Source organism: Triticum urartu, chromosome 3A (genome assembly GCF_056163025.1).
Source record: "Triticum urartu cultivar PI428250 chromosome 3A, HENAU_Tu73, whole genome shotgun sequence".
Lineage (NCBI taxonomy): Eukaryota > Viridiplantae > Streptophyta > Magnoliopsida > Poales > Poaceae > Triticum > Triticum urartu.
In genome coordinates this window covers 698,074,190-698,098,749 of record NC_141875.1, presented here as the reverse complement: position 1 = coordinate 698,098,749, position 24,560 = coordinate 698,074,190, and positions in this window count along the sequence as shown.

Here is a 24,560-nt window from a genome sequence, read left to right as displayed (position 1 = left end):
CTTTGTTAGGAACCGTGTCCATAATTGTCTGGCCGATTCCTCTGGCTGCTGAATTATGTGGCTTAAGTCGTCGGCATCCGGCGGTCGCACGTAAGTGCCCTGGAAGTTGTCGAGGAATGCGGCTTCCAGGTCCTCCCAAGAACCGATTGAGTCTGCTGGCAAGCTGTTAAGCCAATGCCGGGCCGGTCCTTTAAGTTTGAGCGGGAGGTATTTGATGGCGTGTAGATCATCGCCGCGTGCCATGTGGATGTGAAGGAGATAATCCTCGATCCATACCGCCGGATCTGTTGTGCCATCGTATGATTCGATGTTTACGGGTTTGAAACCCTCTGGGATTTTATGATCCATTACTTCATTCGTGAAGCATAGCGGATGTGCGGCGCCTCTGTACTGGGCTATATCACGACGCAGCTCGGAAGAGCTATGTCTGTTGTGTTCGGCTCAGCCGGATTTGTTGTATCCGGAGTGAAGATCATTGTCACATGCCGTAGGGCGCCTGCGCGATCCGTAGATCGATCTTGTTTGTCTTGCCTTATCCTCCAGTATGTCTCGCAGGTCGGGCGCATTTTCCCGTGCCTTAGTTGAGCGGCGTCGGGGCATGGCTTGGGTGGAGGGCCGAGAGGCCTCTCTATCGCGGCCGTGAGGTGGCCGGTCTGCCATGTCATGCGCTGGTGATGTAGGTGCTTCCTCCTCTGATCGGGGAAGCGTCATGCGCTTCGGGTAACTCTTGGAGGGGTGTTCGAGTTCATACTCTTCGGCCGCAAGGACTTCAGTCCATCTGTCAGCTAGCAAATCTTGGGCAGCTCTAAGCTGTTGCTGCTATTTCTTGAGGCTGTTTGCCGTGGCTAAAAGCCTGCGTTTAAAACGCTCTTGTTCGGCGGGGTCTGATGGTATGACGAATTCGTCGTCATTGAGGCTTGCCTCGTCTTCGGAGGGAGGCGTATAGTTATCATCCTCGACCTCTCGGTCTGCCGCTCTCTCATGAGGGCTGGCTTCTCCATCTTCCTGTGCTGAATCTTGCTGAGGTGGGTGTTCTTCGACGCTGTCCGGGGTAGTATTATCTCCCGTGCCGGAATCACCGTTTTTGCTTTGGCGGGATTTAGAGCGGCACCGCTGACGCCGGCGCTTTGGCTGTTTCTTCGGGGTGTCATCCCCCGCTGTTCCATCGCCATCTCCATCTTTTGGAGTATCCACCATATATATGTCATATGACGAGGTGGCCTTCCAGCGCCCTACAGGTGCTGGTTCCTATTCGTCTCCTACATCGTCGTCCATGCCGTCGATGTCTTCGGAGCTGAAGTCAAGCATGTCGGTTAGATCGTCGACAGTGGCTACAAAGTGGGTGGTGGGTGGGCTTTGAATTTCCTCATCGTCCATATCCCACCCTCGCTGACCATAGTCCGGCCAGGGCTCTCCTGATAAAGAGAGAGACTTAAGAGAATTCAGGATGTCGCCAAAAGGCAAATGCTGAAAGATGTCTGCGGCGGTGAACTCCATTATCGGCGCCTAATCAGATTCGATTGGCAGGGGCGCGGGGGGTTCGGAGTCCGGGGAGGAGTCCGGATCCTCGGAGTCACGGGTCGTGCAGAGTGCGGGGCTAGCGTTCGGCTCGATCTCTTTCGAGATCGCAGCCCCCGAGGTGACGTCCAACCGCTCATCCTCGATTGGCGCAATAGGCTCCGAGTTAGGGGTCGGAACCGATGCGTGTGCGGCCTCCAGGACACTGTCCGGCGGCAGAGCTAGATCATGCCCCTCGAGATAGTGCGGCGCGCTTCGCCGTGGCTCGAGCCCGTCGAAGATCAAGTCTCCGCGGATGTCAGCCGTGTAGTTTAAGCTTCCGAACCTGACTTGATGGCCAGGGGCGTAGCTTTCGATCTGCTCCAGGTGGCCGAGCGAATTGGCCCGCAGAGCGAAGATCTATCCGGGGAGCAAAGTCTCACCCTGGACAGCATCGTTGTTGATGATCAAAGGAGCCATCGGGCCTAAAGGCGACGACACAGAGGAACTCTCAATGAAAGCACCAATGTCGGTGTCAAAACCGGCGGATCTCGGGTAGGGGGTCCCGAACTGTGCGTCTAGGCCGGATGGTAACAGGAGGCAGGGAACACGATGTTTTACCTAGGTTTGGGCCCTCTTGATGGAGGTAAAACCCTACGTCCTGCTTGATTAATATTGATGATATGGGTAGTACAAGAGTAGATCTACCACGAGATCAAGGAGGCTAAACCCTAGAAGCTAACCTATGGTATGATTGTTGTATATGGAGTTGATTGCCTACGGACTACAACCCTCCGGTTTATATAGACACCGGATAGGGTTAGGGTTACACAGAGTCGGTTACAATGGTAGGAGATCTTGAATATCCGCATCGCCAAGCTTGCCTTCTACGCCAAGGAAAGTCCCATCCGGACACGGGACAAAGTCTTCAATCTTGTATCTTCATAGTCCAGGAGTCCGGCTGAAGGTATAGTCCGACTACCCGAACACCCCCTAATCCAGGACTCCCTCAGTTACCACGGCATGGTGGCAGCCCATGGTGGTGGCCTGGGTTGGCTCACGGCGGCGGTGCGTTGCGTTGGCATGGTGCGGCTCATGGTGGTGTGCATGCCGTGGGGCAGCGGCGGCTGGGCTCTCCGGCATCAGCTCGTCTGCGTGCAAACTTTGTGGATGGTCCTTGATCTCTCTCGTGGATGCTCCTGGATATCTCTCGTGGATGCAGGTTGTGACCGGTCCGGATCCTCGCGCCGTTGAGCGGGCGGACGGTTTGGGCGAGGTGCAGATCCAGGCAGGGAGCCTGGGTTGGGCGTGAGGGGTGATGTTTGGAGAGGTGGTGGGAAAGATGGGTTGCGTCGATGCGGTCGGGCCACCTGTCACCGGCTGGGGTGTTGGACGTCGACGTAATCCGCTTCCGCCCCACCTCTTCTCTGACCTGGTTGCTCCGTGATCGATTTGGTCATTTCGGTCGCTAGCGGCTCTGTCAGCAGTCGGAGCTTGCTAGTTGGTTCACTTCCTATAGCCATGGAGGACCTTTGGGCATTCCTAAGCGGCGGCTCGGGTGGTGGGAGCCGCAGTGCTCGTGGGCTGAGGCCACAACTCAGGTGCGGGTGGCTAGCGGCCATGGCCGCGTTGGTGGTGTGGTGGCTGGCGCTTCATCATCCTGTGGTGGTGTTCGGTTGTGGCCCTTGTGCCTGGCTCCACCACAGTTGAAGGCGGAGTATGCTTACCAGGGTTAAAACCCTATCTAGTCTAGGCAAGACCGACAAAGGCGGCGCCATTGGGCGTTGTCATCTTCCTAGAGTCTCCATTATGGTTGCTCCCTCCTGTCGTGAAAATCCGATCTCTGGATCAGGCAGTGGCGGCGCTACGGCACCGTCTTGGAGCGCACGGTTTCGTTGATTCATATCTTCACCTCTTCATGGTATCTCACCGTAAGGGCACTAGCGACTCCGTAGTGATTCTTATTGTCTTCTCTTATAGTCTATGTCGAGTTTGTCAGTGTGGTGTTGTTGTAGCCTCCGGGTGAGTGTGTGTCTCATGTGGTGTGGTGTGGTGTGGTTTGTATCGGCTCCATTTGTTGGTAGTTGTTGCTTTATATATAAAGCGGGGCGAAACCCTTTTTCAGTTGCGGGCTATTACGTACGAAGACGTTTAATATTAGGTAGAAATAAAGATTACTATACTGGAATCTCTAAGCATTTCCCACCTAAAAAGTAGAATATAGGTTTATTGTTTGAGAAACAGAATAGGTTATAGGTTTTATTAGGAGAAAAGAATATAGGTTTTTTTAGAAAAAAATATAGGTGAATGATCTATTGTGAATTGGACTATAATGGTCTAGATTTAACAAACAATTTTCAGCCCACGGGAAAGCAGCGCCAAGTTAGTTTGTAAAGAAAATTCTTAGTGGGCTTTAAGGGACAGGAAATCCCACACATATTCAAGAACCGAAAAGAGAAAACAAAGAACAGTGAGGGGAACCAGGGAAAATTGATGCGAGGATATCTTTTTTCAGTTAGGTTTGAATGATGGAAAATGTGACTAGAAGGGCTGAGGTTAAACAGATTTAGAAATTTAAATAATTTTTGAATTTTATAAAATACTAGAAAATGCGCATGTAAAATACAAATTCTGAGAAAGATTGTCCGAAAGAAATGCTGGTCGTCCGTCGCCTCTTTTTACATAAAACCCCCTGCCTTTTCTATTAATTAACTCGCACTCCATCTTTAAGTGGGAACGAATTGTTTTTTCGCATTTTACACAAAACCCCTGACTTTTATACTAATCAACCCGCTGTCCGTATTTAAGTCAGCCGAATCTTTTCTTGTTTTAACAGAAAACCCCCTAACTATCCGATTAATCAATCCGCGGTTTATCTAAAACAAAATTATACATATCTTTTAAACCGTAACTCCGATTCTAACATGTTATATATGAAATTTGATTAGTAAAATGTGTAAAATCTAAAAATGATATTATTTTTAGCTGTTAAATATTTCTAAAATATTATTTTTAGTGCAAACTTAATATTTAGTGCATGATCCGTTTTTCTTTCGTACCAGCGGCGATCTGAATTGCAAATAAACACCCATTAGAACCAGATTGAGATAAAAGAAAACATCAATAATAACACATGCAAACATCTGAAAAGCCTCGCGAAGAAAACAACATGTTTCTCATCTTATTTTGACCGTGTGTGTGTGTGTGAGAGAGAGAGAGAGAGAGATGAGAGACGCCTTAGGACTGGCCACATTCAAACGCGTTTTCATTTTGTGAGCACTGAGGCTACCGTCGGCAACACAAATGTGATGCCATGTGAAAATGAATGATGTGAACCTGTTAAGGTCTTAAGTCATGATTATTGGGTTAAGAACGTGTGTTATTTTCTCTCCCGTTGCAACGCACGGTTTCTTTTGCTTGTAAACAAATATATAACTACGGCTTGGATATACAACTCCTACTCATGGTATATTTAAGTACGGTGGGCTATGGCCGAGACTAGTGCTTGATGAATATGTTGTACTCGACGGTGGCGTCGTCGGCCTTGAGAACTATGGTGTGCGTCCTTGCCTGCGCGTACCCGTGAGCCCACCTGAAGATGCCGGTACCGCCGACAACAGTCATCTCACGGGCCTTGGTGAACGCGACATTGCGACCAATAATGACGACACTGCGGCCATTGTACTTCCCGGCGGTGAAGACAAAGTTCATGTGCATGAGCATCACTAGCTTTTTTTTTTCTTTTGAGGCAAATGAGCATCACTAGCTGGTCCTTGCCGACGGCGAGATATGTGCCCATGAGCCTGATGAGTTGAGGCTGGGCCTCTCGGTGAGCAGGTTGTCGATGACCACCACAACGCCGAAGGCTATTTTGAGGTGTTGGTCGTGGCCGCGCACGTTACCAGCGCCTACGTTAGTCCGCTCATCACGTCGTGCCAATACACCTTAAAGTGTGTCTCCTTCTCGGATGACGCGGTCTGTGGCTGCATGATGGCCAAGGCGAGGAGGACCAAGAGCGCCGCGGAGGCTATGGTTTTTCTTCTGAGTAGTCGGTGCTTTGCTGCTGTGATGCGTGTGTGGGCTTGGCTGTAGTATGTGCCTTGCGTAGGCTACTACTTTCTCCGTCCTAAAATAAGTGACTCAAATTTGTACTAACTTTCGTCTTTAAATAAGTGACTCAACTTTATACTAATTTTAATACAAAGTTAGTATAAAATTGAGTCACTTATTTTGACATGGAGGAAGTATTTATTATGCGTTTGGCCGCGGAAGCAGGTATGTGTACGTGCATTACGACGGAAAATTCATCTCTGCACCCGAGCTCTATGCACCCCGCTGATGAAAAAAATCAAACAAATAGTAGAAAAATTCAAAAAACTCCAATTTTTTGTGCGGGAGATAATTTGTTAGGTGAGGTCCGCTCCAATTTTGAAATTATTTGGACATCTGAGAAGCTTTCAGCAAAAAAGACAAATTAAGGGTCTGTAAAAATGTTTAATGTTCATGTACTGTTTTCATCCGATTTGTCTTTTTTTGTTGAGAGCTGCTCAGAAGTCCAAATGACTTGAAATTTGAAGCGGGCCTCACGCATCACATTTTCTACCACGCAAAGATAATTGGAATTTTTTGAATTTGATTTGAATATTTACTGATTTTTTTCTAACGGGGTGCAGATGAGCCTGGACACTGGAAACACCCTACTCCATTACGAGTCGCATTTACACTTCAGCAAGGGATTTATGCACGGCGTGTTGTTTCAATTCAGCAAGAGATAGGGACTTGCAATAGGGGAGGAAGTAGATGTAGTACAACGGCCCATCTCCAATAGTGACCAACCACCGTCCTCGTGGTGCGTAACTTTCAAGCAAGCAAGCGACGTGGTGCTTTCATTTCCTGTTAGCACTTTAAAATTTTACTATACGGTGAACAAAGCCTCCCATGCACCGGAGCTAGCTAGCACAAGGTGAAAATGGCCTGCACCATCCACACCTACGACGATGGCCGCTTGAGCACTCTACTTGAGGACCCTAAGAGCAACTATAGCGGACCCTGCAAAACGTCGGCCCGCAAAACACGTTTGCAGTTCATGCAAAATTGATTTTGCGGGTCGGCGCGGGCTGGCACAGATGTAGACCCCCAAACGGATCCGTAAAAGAGTATATTCGCGGAATATGTTTTTTTACGAGTCGGCTATGCGGGTTCTGTTCGGACACCACCGTGACGACCCGCAAACAGATAAATTGCAAATTTTGCATTTGACATAGGATTTCACAAACAAGCTCAAATTCAAATGACATAAACAGTTTTACGCTCAAATAGAAGCCAAGTTCATTACAGCTAACGCAAAAAAGGGCCCTGCAAAAGGTTTGCGCCCATTTCCGGCATCATCTGGATCGATCTTCACTCGCGCCATCGAGTCCACCTTGGATTTCATCGGCGCCACCGAATCCACCTCCGGCACTTGTTCCAACTTCCGCATCGAAATCATCCACATTGCCACCATATGGAGCGGAGAAAACATCACCGGAGCTGTAGCACGGACCGGCCGACGCCACCATTCTTCTCTTCAAGATTTCTCTCCTTGCCATATCATGCCATGTTTTGGTGAGGTCGTCCATGTCATTGCGATTCATTGACATGATCTTGTTCTCTTCGGCGAGCAACATGGACATAGATTTGTTTTCGGCGGCGCGTGCTCTTCTCTCCTCGATGGCAGCTTTGCGCAACCCCTCTTCCTTGAGCAACTGCCACTTTTCTTGCTTCTCCTTCACCTTCTTCTTGGCCAACTCTTTCTTGATCTCCAACGATTTCAACAACATCAACTCGTTAGATTGCAACATGGCATCAATCTGAAGTTGTACCTGTTTGGCGGCTGGAGGTGGGAGATGGCTCCGGAGAAATCCCAAGCCAGCAGTGCTGGTCACGACGGCGGCGACGCCCGAGGGCGCCGTACCCTTCTTGTAGGCGCCGTCCAGGTTGCCTCCTTCCCCTCTTCCTTCCACCCAGCTCGTATGCCGGGCGAAAGCCCAAATCCTTGCCGGATCGAGCGACAGCGGCGCTCCGGACGTCGTCACCCTTTTGGGGGCGTCGTTCGTGGTGAGCTTGGGGTGGATGTGATGCTTTGGTTGCTTGGCGGTGGATTGGTCTTCAGCAGCCCTGCCGGTCTCGGCGGAGCGGTGCTTCATCCTACTCATTGATGGCGGCGTATCTCGGCGGCACGGGGCAGTGGAGATTCGGCGTCCGATGTGTGGCGATGGACTCGCGCAGGAGGGCGAAGTTGTCTGGTGTCGTGGTGACGTCGATGGCTGAGTGGCCACACAAGGTAGAAGCCTCAATTTGATCTGAAGACGGACCTGTGGAAGATGGCGGCGACGACACGAGTGCGTCTGACCGGATTGTGCCCCAGACCCGGTATGTGGCTCGGCTGGGGCTTCCGAATGTGTTTCGGCTTCCGGCTTTTGATGTTAGGCTTAGGTGAGTGGTCTGGGTAGTGGCCCAGCTAGCACCCCTTCATCATTTTGGATAGGAGTAGCGGCATATGTTGCCAAGATGGTGGATTCAGGCACATTGTTGTAATATTTTGTAAGGTCCTCGAGAATAATCAATAAAGTGGCCATATGCATCTCCCAGATGCAGAGACCGGGGGTCATCCTCCTTTTCTAAAAAAAACATGGCATCAATCTTCTCCCTCAAGCTTGATGCTTCTTGTTCTCTCTTCATCTTCTCTTGTTGGTCTTCTTGTCACCATCGGGCTTGTGCAAATTTCTTGGGCCATCATCATCCTCATCTTCATCCATGTTTGTAAGTGAGTCTCTCTTTGGTGGGGATTCTTTGTCGATCAACTTCCACTTCTCGCACTTTTGGAGCAACTCCCAACAATACTCTAGTTTGAAAATTTTGCCTTCTGAAGCTTTCATGTCCTTGTATCTATGTTGAGAAATCTTGTCCTACACAATGTGAACAAAGTGATCCAATCATTTCTCATGATGCAATATGATGATGCACAATTTGAACAAAGGCAAAACAAACTCACATGGTCGGACTCCACGGTGCCACATGGAAGTGCATTGCGTACTTGCTCCAAGCAAGCTGCCCAAGGCTGCACATAGGCTTGATGTTCTCCCAACGCCCTTGAAGCGACCGAAATGTGCGTGGAGTCCTATTGGGATACTTCGCCATAATGCGGAAGTATTGATCTTCGATCATTTGCCAATATCTCTTGGAAGTTTGAGATGTACCCGTGCATGCATCAAGAGACACCGCACTCCATGCTTGAATCAAAGCTTGATCTTCCAAGATCGTGTAGTTCTTCGATCTTATGCTTTTCCCTGTTTTTGCTTGCGATTGCTCAAACGCTTCCGCATCGATCTCCTCCAATTCGTCCGCACAACCATGATCACCCACGCCGCCCTCCGTTTCATTGTACTCGAATGGTTCGAAAGGGGCTTGATAAATGTCAACCGTGTTCGTGTCCAACAAGTTCACGAACTCGGTTGTTGCATTGTTCGAACCACCGCTATAGCGAATGATAACAAGTCACGCGCTATCGAGAATAATGGTGAAAAATGAAAGGGAATCACCAAGACCGAAGGCGCATACCTTCCGGCCATTTCGTCGAACACCTCGCTCGCGGGGGGAGTGGCACCGTTGAACGGCATCGCCGGAGCACCTCCCTGCGGCGGGATGGAGTGAGAGGTTGAAGAAGATGACTTCTTTGAAGCCGGAACCTTCCTCCGCTTTACGCCCGCAACCTTGCTGACCTTCTCCGCCGCCGGCCGGGATCGCGCTGCCGCGTTGGCGCCCGGAGCGTGGGCCATCGCGGCGTGGGCGGCCGGATTCCCGCCCTGCACGACCACGTTGCCCTGCCGCTTGCGGGCAGGCGCGGCGTGGGCTTGGGCAACGGCGGCGGGGCCAACATGGCCGGCGACGAGATCCACCTGAGCGGAAGGGACGTGCTCGACCTCGACGGTGACGGGGGACATCAGGGGGTCGTCCATGGCGGCGACAGACGACCGGGGAGGAGCAGCCGGAGCTTGCAGACTGGGGGCAATGGTGGCGGAGGGTGCGGGGAGCGGGAAGGGCCGCGCGAAAATGTCCCTCCCGCCAAATCTCGTGCGGGATAGGGGTTGAGCTCGGGTCGGCCTCCCAGCCCGTGGAGATAGAGGTTGGGAGAGAAGATTTGCCGCGCCCCGCAAAAGTATTTGCGGGTCGGGACGGGATGCGGGGTCTGTTTGTGTAGATTTTCTGGCCCCGAACCGCAATTTAATGATTATTTTATGAACCGGGGCGTTTTGTAGGGTCTGTTAGAGTTGCTCTAAGAACCGTGAGGGCAATGATGGCATGATCCTTTCTCGGGTCTCCTCCTGCAAGGCGGTGGCCGCGGTAGCTCGTACGGTTACGGGTCCTCGTTCCTCTCGTGCACGAGCTCTGCCTCTAACATGACGAGATTGACGGTGAAAACTCTCAAGTATTCCACTGCAGCGTCATGAAAATGCGATTCTTGTCAGAGGTATTTGTACTTGCACCCCGGCAGCCCTATGGCTGTGCGAAGAATGAGAGCGTGAGGTTGTCACTGTTCAAGGGATCGATGCGCATAGCAATAGTTGTCACCTCCCATGCGGTGCATGCCTGCCATATTTTGCGACAACAATTTGATATGCAACAATAATTTCAAAACGAAAAAGGATTACTACGTTACTCTAGTTTTCGAACCTAATAGTTGCACAAGTTAAGCATATTAAGATATACGAAAAGATAAAACCATGTAATTAAACTAGGAGTTACACATCTGATATACAAAAGTTGTTCATAAAAATGACTATTATGTACTCAAGGTTTGTAAACGCAGAACATAAATTCAGAAAATAAAAAGTATATATTAATAAGAAGAACAAAAGTTATTTTTCTCGCAAAAGAAGAACTACTACCGTGTAACTTTGACAGTCTGACTTTTGCAAGTAGTAGTTACACATTTTGTCTACAAAAGTTATCTAAAAAACAAACCTAAATGACTAAGTTATCGAACAAACATAAGTCAATTGGTGTTCATAAAAATGACTAATATGTTAATCTAGTTTTGTAAACGCACAAAAATTCAGAAAAAAGAGGAATATATTAATTCAGTTTTCAAACTACAACTTATACACATATCAAGGACAAAATTTATTTTTCCCACAAAAGGAGAACACAAGTTCATCGAGAAGAATGACTACAGTACAGTATAGCTCTGACTTTTGCAACTGGGAAGCTACATATTTGTCCTACCAAAGTTATCTAAAAAAACCTATGTAGAACTGGTTTTCCAAACTAATTATGTTACTCTAGACTCGAATTTCCAACATCACTGAGAGAAAAAAAAAACTTCTGGGATCAGAGTATAACTGGGCTGATATGTATCGCTTCTTTGCGATACGTATCGCCAGATCGCCTAGTGCGCACCGCACATACGGGTGGGGTGGGCCAGACCATTGGTGCACAATGTGTTTAATGGCTAGCTCCAGTAGGCAGCACGATTCTTTGCACTTCTTTTATTTTTCCATTTCTATTTTTCTTCATTAGTTTTAAATAAAAAACCATTTCTAGGCACGATTCATGAATATTTTCTTTCCATTTCTAGGCATGAAATTATTGAACAATTTAAAAAATGTTCCTGAATTTTAAATGATATTCATGATTCTTTTATATTATCAGGATTTTAAAAAATGTTCATGAATTTTATAAATATTCACAAACTGAAAACAAAATCCAGAAATAAAAAATTTCGTGGTTTTATTAAAAAATTGTGGTTCAAAAAGAAGAAAATAGGAAAAAAATTATAAAAATAACAATAAAAAACATATTTAAATAAAAACATAAAAATGGTGAAAAAAAAACCTGCTGGAACCTTCCCCAAAATAAGGCAGAAGGTTGGAAAAGATTCCGAAAACTGGTGTATACATCCTCTGTCAGTTTGCTTGGGCGAGGTTACTAGTAGCGCGTAGTGGGCGATCATGACGATATATATGCTAGCACAGAGAGCAACACATACCATTTTTCGGATTATAATGATTAAGATTTAACAATCTTTGGTCATCCCATGCGAGAGCAGCGGTAGCAAGTTAGCCGTTTGAAGAAAACAAATTTTATTGGGCTTTCAGGGACAGGAAACGCCTAAAATGGTTAAAAATTAGAAAATTGAGAAAATTGTGGGGAAAGGTGATGGGCTAAGTTCTTTTCCAGCTAGGTTTGCCGGGAAGGAAATGTGACTAGACGGTCTTGGTTTAAAGCCAACATATATTTTAAAAATAGAATACTTTTGAAGTCGATATAACACTAGAATATGTATAAGGTAAGAAAATAGAAGTAACTATAATTTTTTTTTAAAGTTTGGAGTTTATAACTCAGGATGCAAAATACAAAGATCAATGGGAGACAACCTGTGTTGCACAAGTGCAGGCTAATAGGGGCAAACTCGGGGTGTGGTTCATCCAACACAACTGTAATTATTGAAGAAAAAGATAAGATTAAGCCTCAAGGGGACACAGCTATTCTGAGCTCAAGCTCAAATGAGCATGCATGAATAGTAAATTGTAAAAAATTCAGAAAATCCTGAATTTTTTTCACGTGAAACATTGACAAAATTTCTGAGTGCGTGCAACATTTCATCAGGAAATCACATTTGCGGAAGTGGTGGCAAAAAGAAATCGATGCTCCAAAAAATGCCATTTTCAAAAGCATTTTGAAGTGATGTTTTTGTTGCGACTTCCACGATTGTCATTTCAAAGTGAAAATTTACAGGCTCTTTATTTTTTGTTAAAGTTTATCACAAAAAAATCAGAACTTTTTCTAAATTTGTTTTCATTTTTTTTCTGAATTTACTGTCACTAATAGAAAAAGGGTCAAATGTGAAGCACATTAGTGCCGGTTTGAATTTGAGCCGGCACTAATGTGATCATTAGTGCCGGTTCCAACGGCTAGGCGGGCGGACATCATTAGTACCGGTTCATGGGCAACCTTTAGTACCGGTTCATGCCACGAACCGGTACTAATGAGGCCAGTGCGGCTGTGGTCAGGCTGGGGCCCCCACGAAGACCTTTAGTACCAGTTCATGGCATGAACCGGTACTAAAGTTTCTTAGTAAGCTGATTTTTAGTCTCACCTCGCCAAGAGAGAGGCAGTATGAGCGGTTTATAAGCCGTGAGTGCAGAGGCAATGATGAAGAGGCGCAATGCTCACCTGCACATTGATTGGCTTCAAGCCTTTCGGAATAGCATAGATTGCACTGAGCTATGTGCAGTGCAGTCTACACTATTCCGAAAGGCTTGAAGCATATTAACCAGCATTGCACCTCTTTTTTATTTTTAATAACTTATTTGAACTTCGGACTTCTTGTGTTCAGTATGCAGTATTCAAAGCGATGTCATCAATTTCCAACATGTTCTGACATCATTTGCTGTTTTTTAGTCATTTACCGAATTGTTTAAAGAGCTAAATGACCGTGAAATTGAAAATCACTACAAAATGAATTGTGAAAATGTTGAAATTTAGCATGGTATCATCATTTCACCTGCATAGCATGTGCGAAAGAGTAGAGAGGGTCACGGCAAAAATTGAACGCACTTCGTGTACAAACTGGACAATCTCTTTCCGAGTATCAGGGTTACGGACGAGAACTCATCTGTTACACGGGCACTTCAATGTTTTTTAAACTTATTTGAACTCCGGACTTTTTTTGTGTTCAGTATGCAGCATTCAAACCGACGTCATCGATTTCCAACATGTTCTGACATCATTTTTTGTTTTTCAGTCATTTACCTAATTGTTTAGAGATCTAAATGACCGTGAAATTAAAAATCACTACAAAATGAACTCTGAAAATGTTGAAACTTGGCATGATATCATCATTTCACCCGCATAGCATGTGCGAAAGAGTAGAGAGGGTCACAAAGAAACTGGACGCACTTCGTGTACAAACTGGACAATCTCTTTCGGAGTATCAGGGTTTCGGACGAGAACTCATCTGTTACACGGGCACTTCAATGTTTTCTAAACTTATTTGAACTCCGGACTTCTTTTGTGTTCAGTATGCAGCATTCAAAGCGACGTCATCAATTTCCAACATGTTCTGACATCATTTGTTGTTTTTCAGTCATTTACCTAATTATTTAGAGAGCTAAATGACCGTGAAATTGAAAATCACTACAAAATGAACTCTGAAAATGTTAAAACTTGCAATGGTATTATCATTTCACCCGCATAGCATGTGCGAAAGAGTAGAGAGGGTCACAAAGAAACTAAATACAGATAAAAAACTACTCAGAAATAAATAGAAGAAAATAAATAAAGCAGAAAAGAAAAAAACTATTTAAAAAATTACTCAAAAATAAATAGAAGGAAATAAATAATGCAGAAAAGAAAAAACTATATAAAAAAATTACTCAAAAATAAATAGAAGAAAATAAATAATGCAGAAAAGAAAAAACTATATAAAAAATTTGTTGGGGCGCTGCCCAGTGGGCCTGCTAAACCTAGGGTGTGCAAATGTAGGTCCAGAAGGGCCAGCAGGCTCACAGGGCAGTGCGCTATAGTTAGGCCCAGAAGCCTGCTATATAGAGAAGTTTGAAGGAACAGCCGCGGCTGGGTTTATAAATCAGTGCGACTGCCCTTCGCTCGGCGAGGTGGGACTAAACATTGTGCACCGCTAGTGACAGCGCACAACCATTAGTACCGGTTGTTGGCTCCAACCGGTACTAATGATTGAGACTTTAGTACAACTGGTACTAAAGGCTCCTCCTACATATATGGCACTTACAAAAAATTCAGTTTCATCGACCACCACTTCTTCTCCAACTTCTTCGCGCGACATCGCCGCCGTCGCCCATCGCGCGCCGCCCTCGCAGGCCCCGCCGCCCCCGCCGCCCCTGCCGCGCGCCATCGCCCCCGCCGCCCATCGTCACCATCACCGCTGTCGCCCCCGCCACCCGTCGTCGCCGTCACCGCCGTCGCCGCCGCCGCCCCGTACAACGTCGTCGTCTCGTTCGCACCGTCGCCCCCGGCCCGCCGCTCGTCGTCGTGCCGTCCCCGTCGCATCGCCGTCTCGCGCTGCCGCTCGTACGCCGCCGCCCCCCGCTCGTACACACACACACACACATTGTTTTTACTTATTTCCTGTTTTCTGTTGTTTAGATTAATGTTAGATAAATTACGTAGATAAGAATGTTAGAATGTTAATGTTAGATGAATTATATGGAAAAGATGTTAAATATTAATGTCAATTTTAGATGAATTAGCTAGATATTGATTAGGTATATATATGAGATTTGAACTAGTTGAATTAATATAACTAGTTTATTTTAATATGAAAATAGAACAAGTTTATTTTTAGTAAGAAAATTTAGGTATATGAGATTATTTGAACTAGTTGAATTAATATAACTAGTTCATTTTTAGTAAATTCTTAGTTGAACTAGTTGAATTAGTAGAACTAGTTTATTTTTAGTAAGAAAATTTAGGTATATGAGATTTAATGATCTAATCAAAATATTACTATATAGAACTACCTACTTTATTATATAGAGATTTGATCATCTAATTAACATTTTACTATATAGAACTAGCTACCTTATTTTTAGTAAGAAAATTAATAGAAGTAGTTTAGTTGAATTAGTTGAATTAATTAGTTGAACTAATTAGTTGAATTAGTTGAGCTACTATATTTAGGTATATTTTTCGTAAGTGCTTAATTGAATTAGTTGAATTAATAGAACTAATAAGTGTTTAATGTTTCACATATGAACATAGGAATGTCGTCTAACGGCGAACACGATTTCATTATGTGTGAATACTGCGAAGACCAACGCGGCCTGTGCGGCAAAAAATTTCTAGTTGATGATAGGCGCTTCAGCATCAAGCTGGACGAGAACTTCGAAGTGGATACAGTAAGTCAGAACGACAAGTCTTTTTTCATAATTAAGCATGACTTATGCTTCATTTGCTTCAACTTTTAATTTTAATTTTTTCACTATTCTACTAGCGTATCCCCTGCCATGCAAGAATTTTTGTCTTGGATAAGATAGGTTTCAGTCCTAACAAAACTATAGAGGTAGAAAGAGTTTACTTGAAGACCGAGCATGATTATACCTTCAACGTCAAATTATACAATGCAGACACATACACCTATTTTGAATGCAAAACTTGGCAAGCACTATGCAAGGCTTATGCATTTGAGCCTGATATGGTTATCACCTTTGATATTCGTCCGGAAGATGATATTGAAGGTAATAGAGACATCTGGGTCGATGTGCAGACGCTTCCAGTTCTACCATTATGTGAGTTTCTCAACTATATTTATGTCTTCGATATTGTTTATTCAAAAAGAGTTGACAAGTAATTTATATTGGCAGCTTATTTCCAATCAAGCAAATATGTCCGGCGCTTGATAGACAGGACCGTCCACTGTCCCGGGGTTGAACTAAACTGCAAGGAGACAAGTCATCATGTTTCATGGCTTGAGGATCTTGATGCTTTCAAGACAAAAAAAATTCCCGCACTTAGAAATGTTAGTACTCAAAACGTGCGACCAATAGTGTTCGTACTGAACTACGGTCACATATATTTAGGAAAGATGGTAAGATTTCTACTATTTCTCTTCAGTGCATCTTTTGCATACATTATTTTTTAAGCTAAACTTCATTGCTAAGTATGTTACTATACGATGTTCTTCAACAGGGACTCCCGATGAATGTTGTGCCTGATTGGATCGAGACTAAAGGTATCATGAATATTGTTAGCTTACGGCCAAGATATCTTACAATGCACTTTAGTGCATTCAGGATTTCTAATAGCGAGGAATGCTTAATAGTAAAAGACTGGAGCAAAATTGTGAACGATCGCAAAGAAGTACTAGGGGGCAGCAATCAGAAGCGCAACCCACGATTAGGAGACATGTTCATCTGCATGCTCCAATATGATGAATCAGGAAATCTATACATGTTCTATGCTATTCTACCTGAGAGAGAGAGAGCAGCAGGAGTGATTAGCTAGTTCATGCTCTTAGTACTTGTCCTCTCATGTCCGTGTTCTTCGTCCTGAACTTAATCTCAAAGAGTGATTTGCTTTTGTGGTGTTATGAACGTTTATAATATCATTACCATGTTGAACTCGATGATATCTTGGCTTCTGATACAAGTGAATATTTCTTCTTTAAGCTAGTGTTGGTGGTGATTAAATAGCGGTAATGACTATATGATGATTAAGTAGTGGTAATGAGACGACTATTATATGATGATTTTTAGCTAGCTATGAAAACTGTAGTTGGTGATGATATATATGATGCAAGAGTTTTTATATTAATATGATGATGATGATGAGTTATTATATCATTTATGAAAGAAACCGCAGATTAGTTTCAATTGGATGGATTCTAGCTAAGTGATCAAGTATATGCCATATCCATATTACCTCGATCACTTAATTAGGTGATCAAGTATATATAATATGGATATGACATATACTTGATGACTTTGCTAGGATCCACATGCATCCAGTCAAACTAATATGCGGTACTTTCACCTAATGATTTAACAACTCATTATAATGTAAAACAATCACTAAATTAAATTGAAAACACAAAATTAAAGTAAAAATAAAAAATAAAACCAAAACACACCCAAACATTTAGTACCGGTTGGTGTTACCAACCGGTATTAATGTCCTACGCGCCCCCGGAGCTAGCTCGTGCCATGTGGTTGCCCTTTAGCACCGGTTCGTGCTGAACCGATACTAAAGGGGGGGGGGGCTTTAGTGCCCACACTTTAGTGCTCGTTACCGAATCGGCACTAAAGGGCCTTATGAACCGGTGCTATTGCCCGGTTCTGCACTAGTGTGTTCACCCAAGTTCATTTGAGCTCAGGAGCAGAAGGACACTTTCGGCCCCAAGGCTATAATATTTTGTGGTTTCCTGTCATTGGCCCGTCCAACAAGTGCGATGTAGCTCCACCACTGCACAAGTGCATCGATTGACGTACATTTGTGACGTTGTAATGGTGCAACCTTGCTGTTTTATATGTGTCCAAACGAGTTACGAGCCTTTAGCTTGTCTTTTGACCCATTTCCAGCATTTCATGGTCGATGAAGTCAGCCACATGTTTCAAGGTAATCTATCACCCTTTGTTAATCACGTACAAAGGCATTCCTCATGTTCCACAGACAACAAAGGAAAACACTACTGAGTAGTGACTAAACTGGAAACTTTCGCCTGTGTGATGTGAGGGATTGTCTCAGCAAGTAGGTTGTCATATTTTTCTTGGTTAATAATTAATGAAGACACATTGTATGGGCTTTGAGCTTTTCGTGGAGGTAATTTTTTGTCCGATAAAGTTCGTGGAGGTAATTTTTTGTCCGATAAAGTTCGTGGTGGTAATTTAAGTGAAACTTCTCGGAGAGCTACACTACAAGAAAATATATCATTTGCCACCAGATATTTTGTCGCCAAGCAGTTTGGTGGCTGAAGATGTACTAATTGCAACCAGCTAATTACTAGGCCTATGTGTTGTACACTCACGAGTTTGTATCCAGTGGAGAAATAGCAACCAAGGAATAGTGTGCAAAATGGCAAGTCACCGTACCATTCCTAGCGTCTCCCCCAAATCAAACCGTCCCTTGCGGCGGCGGCGGCAGGCTGACTCGTTCCTTCCGTCGGAGGTTGGCGGCGGAAGGCGGAGGGTGCGTTCCTTGCAGCAGAGAGGGGCCTCTTCCTTGCGGCAGCGGCAGGCGTGTCCCTTGCGGCGGTGGTGACAGTGCGGCTCCGTGGGGGAGGGAAGCACCAGCGGCAGCGGCCGCGTGGTCGAAGGGAAGTAGGTGCGCTAATAAAGGGTCGCAAGGTTTGCTACTACAACAGATGCCTATGGTTCCTCCTTCCCCAACCCCAACCAGCTCTGCAGTGTTCGCACACGAACACATCACATGTACCCTCGATGCCGGGCCGGGGTGATGCAGCACAACTCACATGGAAGGAAACCCGACCGACAACGCGACATGAAGGACAATCGGCAGGCGCTTTTGCAGACCCGAAACCTCGTACACCCGGGAGGGGCCCTATCAAGGAGTGCAGCAGCTATGCGCTGCTTTAGGTCATTTCGTTCGCCCCTAGAGCCTCGGGATTCGCAGCTCTCAAACTCGAGGAACAATGAAGAACTAAAGAGAAAAATTGATGGAGATATAAAACGTAGATGAAATAGTTGAATATTGATATGTCGATTGGGTGTTGTTCAATCAGCCATCACCTCCAACATATATAAGAGGCGGCATGACTTCCCGTACAAGCAAAGGATCCATCCAGATTTTCCTTACACAAAAAAATAAGTTAATTCACGTCCTAGAGTCCTTGTTCTAATCCAACTCGGATTCAATCTGGATATGGCCTAAACTTCTGTCTTGTTCCTTGCGCGGGACGTTAAATTTGCATATGACCTCCGATCAAGACAGCCCAAAGATCAAATTTGAGCACGTCGATGAGACGAACAACTCTCATGTTGATCACTTTTCCAGACAAGGTAATCTCGAGTACTTCACGGGATTATCTTTAACCTCCAGTCAGACTCGGTCATACAGCTGACTAGACAGTCCGAGTCTTGTAGCGACGTTGCAGGCTGTATACTATCTCAGGTGATGATGACCCCAAATCCGAAGTTGACCTTTTCTACAGTGCGCACAACTTCCGTGTTGAACAGTTTTCCCTCCAAGGTAACCTTGATAAACTTTCGGGCACATCTTCAGCTTCTGGTCAGAGCACTCGGATTCAAATCTCGTCACTCGGATGGTAGGATCCTTCAATCGGATCATCCTGTTAGTTTTTTCTACTTGGATGGCAACTTTCATTCAGATCTACAATATTTTCACTCGGACGGCAATCTTTTACTCGAACTAGAAGCTTTCACTGAGATGGTAAGCTTTTTACTCGGATTTCTTGACTGAAAACACAACCTGACCTTGTTTTGTCTCCTCGGATTGCATACAACCTTGGATCGAGACAATTTAATTATCAAAATCAACTGTCTCTTGAGAAGAAACTTTCTTCCGTTCAAGGTTATTCGATTCAAGGCCGTCTTGAGGGATGAATCGCTCGCGCGACCCATCAGACATCACCCAGGTGGTCTGGTACCTCGCACCATATGTTCGCTCAGGGATAGTCTGCAGAGTATTACCAACTTTTACATACGAACTCGGATCGAGATGTTTTATATATGAAAATTGATTGCCTCCACAAGACGAAGACAACCCATTAGAGTGCTCTTTCATACGAGGTGGTCTTCGACGCGTAATCGGCCGAAAAGCACTCAAAACACTAAATTCCGCCCCTCTGAGTACAATTTTGTCCCCTAACATGAGGTCGGATGATGATAACATAAACATCAAAATTGTTCCACTCGACGACCCAAAACTTTTCATGTTGAAAAACCTCTCACTTTAGGTCATCTTATTTGCCTTTTACGCCCTGCCAAAATCTGATGTCAACACATGTCCCCTTGTTTTTTGGCAAAGCATGCATGCCGAAATATAATATGCACGATGTCTGTTCTAAGGACGATGTCAACACTCCCTCGTCCATTTTATCTCTCAGGGCGATAATTATATATCGGTCATGTTTGTGCTAAGGGCGATAATCGTATATCGGCCATTGCCTACTTAGGCTTCTTGCCATTGAGGGCTCGAGGTAACAATGTCCCTTATATGTATTCCACCAAATATGAGTTTTCGGAACTACTCTTGTAATCCTAAAAAGACCTCCTCAACTCGGATACCACTTTCTGAATTTTTTATCTCTTAAACTGATCGGCAGAATCACTTTCCAGACAATATCGCCAACTTGAAAATTATTCAACTTGACTTTCTTATTGTAAGCTCTCTCTCTCTCTCTATGGCCTTCAAAGCAATCAAACGTTTATCGGCAACCTCATCAATATTGTCCATCATCAAGTTATAAAAGTCTATTGCCGATAAATCATTTTGTTTGGCTATTTTCAAAGCATTCAAATTTATTTCCACTGATAAAATCTTGATCATATACCAACTCATATGGAGTCACCTTTGTAGCACCATGCTGCTTCGTCATTCCAGACATCAGCAGCGACAGCCGCCACGAGCTCCGCATCGGCCACCTTCTCACAGGAGACCGAGCCCGCCTGCCCGATCTCCCGGAATGCGTTGGAGGTGTTATATTTTCCAGCGACCTCGTCCTCACCTACACCCCATGGCAACACAAAATCTACTACTATCGTATTGGGGATGCTCAGTGGCAAGCGGAGCGGTTGGATGAAGACTGCCACATTTACAGTCTGATATCCATGAAAGGCACCCTCTACGCATTAATTTATTCAAATTACCGTCTCGCTGCTATCGATCTTGATACTAATTCAGTGGTATTATCATTTCTTGGTGATAAATTTAGCACACAGCCGAATGCTTTGACTTTCTGGCTTGCAGAGTGCCGTTGTGATCTATTGCTCAATGTTAGAACCGGGTTGTGCCCTGTTTTCCGATGGCAATCCGGGGAGAGGAAGTGGGCGAGGACCGATAGCCTTGGTGGTTGTAGCTACGCATACTAAGACTGCAGAGGGAGTCACTTCGTTTGGGTGGCCCGTGTCGTCCTCCTCCTAGGGCGACTCGGGCGGCTAGAAACCTAGCCGCCACCGCCGCCGCCGCAAACTCCCTCCTCCTCTTCCTCCGCCGCCATCGGAAGACGCCGCCGGGCTAAGCCCGGGGGCCGACGGCAGTGACGGGGGATCTCCTCTCTCACGTGTCTTCGGGATGGGGCGGACCCCAAGGCGTGTGATGGCGCGACTGATCTGGGATCTGCGGCATGGCGGATGGCGGCAGGCGGCGGGAGGCCGGCCCGTCCTCGGACGACGACGGCTTGGCGTGGCGGAGGCCAGGGCTGCGGGCGCTGCGGATGGCCCTTCGGGCGGCGGCTGCGGACGACGGCGGCTGGCTTGGCTGCGGTGGCGTGCATGCTGTCTTCCGATCGGCGACGGCATGCATGGTCTCATCGGCGGCACCTCTCGCCCAGATCTGTTCTGACCGGTGCAGCCGGCGGTGGTGGTCATCTCTTCTGGCAGAGGTGGTCGGCCTAAGGCTGGGTGTTCGGATCTCGGGATCCGTCATCTGCACCAGCTGCGAGTCGGGGAGACGTAGTTGCCGGTGAAAACCGAGCCGACGGCGGGCGATGGCGGCGTTCCACGTCGTTACCTGATGAAGGCATCTTATGTGACTGTCGTCGACCCACTCGTATTGCTCCGAGGAAAACCCTAGGATCTGGTGTCCCAGACCGGACGATGGTGGCACAGCGGTGTCGTTTCTCTCTTGGGAGCGTCGTTTTGTGGAGCAGCGCTGGAAGTCAGAGGCAGGAGGTCGAGCGGCTTCGTCTTGCACGGAGCTTCAGTGGAGATGTCAAGTCATGCCTGACCGACAGGTGCTACGCTTGGTCATGCCTGGTCGGCAGGTGCTACGCACGACAGATCCTCCAAGGGCTTCAAGCTGTGTCGGCTGCTGGTACTTGGCAGCATGGCGCTGAGGTGTATCAGTGGCGACAGCGACGTGTACAGCTGTTTGCGCGCAGGGAGGAGGTGCCGTTGGGCGCCGTGGTGGCATCGACGGTAGCTGGACCGAGCAAGGTTGATGCATCAGTACAGCTCTGAAGATGGAGCGGTGGCAGTTGACGGCGGCGGCCTCTGAGAGCACGTCGGACCAGTGTGTGCTCCAGACCCAGCAAGTGGCTAGGTTGGGGTCTCAGGTCTTAGATGTTAGGGTTGGCTGCGGTGTCTATTTGGTATTAGGCCCAGGCTATCTGCGCCCCTTCATCAACTGGATAGGTGTAGCGACAGTTTGTTGCTTAGACGGTGACTTTAGTCTTACTATTGTATGACTTTATAAAATCTTGTGAGAATAATTAATAAAATAATCGTATGCATCCTCCAGATGTAAAGGCCGGGAGTCATCCTTTTCTAAAAAAAAGCTTGTTCTTTAATGGTCATCAGTTTGTGGATTGCCTTGGTCCAGATCATCCGGGAGTTCGAAGAGACTGTTTGTACTTTACTTGATCCTTTGGGACTGGAGCGAGTATTCTTTGGTTGACGGATCTTTTGCATCAGAATGTTCGACTACCCAGGGCGAGCAGCAAGGAAGGATCATGTACCACTGGCATGGGTCCTTCCAAGCATTTGCTAATGTAGTACTGTGCATACCCTGTTGAAGTTCTGAAGGTACATTTGCGCTAGTGACTAATTAATGTCTTAGATTGCATTTTTATTTTGTTAATCAGCATATTCATGTAACTCTTAACACTAAATGTATACGAACTTGTATATGAATGGACGTCCTGCTCAATGTCTTCTTAAAATTCTTCACTGTAATGTTTATAAGTCTTGGAAATTAGTCTTAGGGTATGGTTTGCTTATTTCTGGATGGCACTGCTTGATGACAACAAACAAAGGGTGGAATGGATATTTAGGGACTGAACGAAGACCATCACTTTGTAATAGAACCCATACATATTGTAGACCGAGATTGTGATCTAATTAATGCCTTTATTGGGCTTGCCTAGAAGGGCTTGGGTGGTGTGTGGCGCCTCCTTAGCTCCTGCAATGCGTGGGAGCTAGAATTCCCTACTACAACCTGGTCGCGCGAAGGGAAGACGAGGTCGGTACTGACTAGATAATCGCAATAGGTCTAGCCCAGAAGACCACGTATACCTACTCCCCTTATAATGCTTGAGTCTCTATCTAGCTTGAAAAAGTCGTGATGAGTTGGAATTTTCAGTGTGCTTTCCTTCAAGTGATTGCTGGCGTCGTGGATCCGACGACCCTAGAGCAATGTCATTTGCAGAGGCGGTTGGACTTGGATGTTTGGGAAAAAAATTGAGGAATAGTGGCTTCACACTGTGTTGAGATTGCCCACTCCGTTCAGGATCCAAGCCATGGAGTTTAGACGAAGATGATAGCAAAGTGTGATACCACCAAGGATTAAGAGATTTTGTTATTTGTGAAGTTTTTTTTTTAAAAAAAGGATGACCCCGGCCTCTGCATCGGGATAATGCATGCAGACATATATTATTAATAATGTAAAATTCAGCAGCCGAACACTCTCGACCCGAAAATAAAGCGGAAAACAAACCCTGAGGCTGTATACCTCACGACAGTAACTCCCCCAGATAGGCATTAACGCTGTGTTACAAGACACATCTGAAACGAAAATACACAACTCCTAGGCTACTCCTTCAAGAAGGAATGACCGCACGTGTGTCAATGATGGCGAGTCCACCACAAGGTTGAGCTCCGGATTCTCATCCCCAAGCCAAGCTTCAGTCCACCACCTTTACCGAGGACACGACATAGGGGCGCGTCAACATAGCCAAATTAGAGATCTTGTGTTTTCACCGGAGTGCATAAACTCGTCGTTGAAGCCGTCCGTACCATCTGTCCTTATCCGTCTACCGACGCCTTGATAGCCGGAGACAAAGACAAAGCTCTGGAGAAGACAACGGAAGACAAAGACGTCCTGTACCGCTTGCCTACCGCTATTGTCGCACCATCTTCGACCCAATAGCAACAGAGTAAACATGACACCTCCGCCAGAACCACCGTGCATCACCTGCCGGTAGCAGGCATGACATGACGTCTTTGAATAAGATGTTGTGCATAGCATCCGCCGGTAGCGCATCCACCAGTGGCTTCACCAGCCGATGACAGGCACTACCCGACAACTGCGGAAGAGGGACATGTGTCACCTGCCGAGCCACATTTGAACCTGATCTGTTGACGGAGGGGACGTTCCATACCACCAGCAGCTTCAGAAAGGCCGTCACCACCTCGAGATCCAGACTCCGAGTTGCCTACATGACCCCGGCATCCGCCACCATTGATAAAGAGGGTCCACCGCCCCATTTTTCGGCACTACAGGGAGCACCCACCATCGCACCCAATGTTGTCGTTGCCCATACAACGGCAACTGCCACCCCAATCCCGCAACAAGCATCGTCGGCGCCGGAGGAAGCTCCGGCCGCCGCACGCGTCCTGCGACGTCCCCGGGTG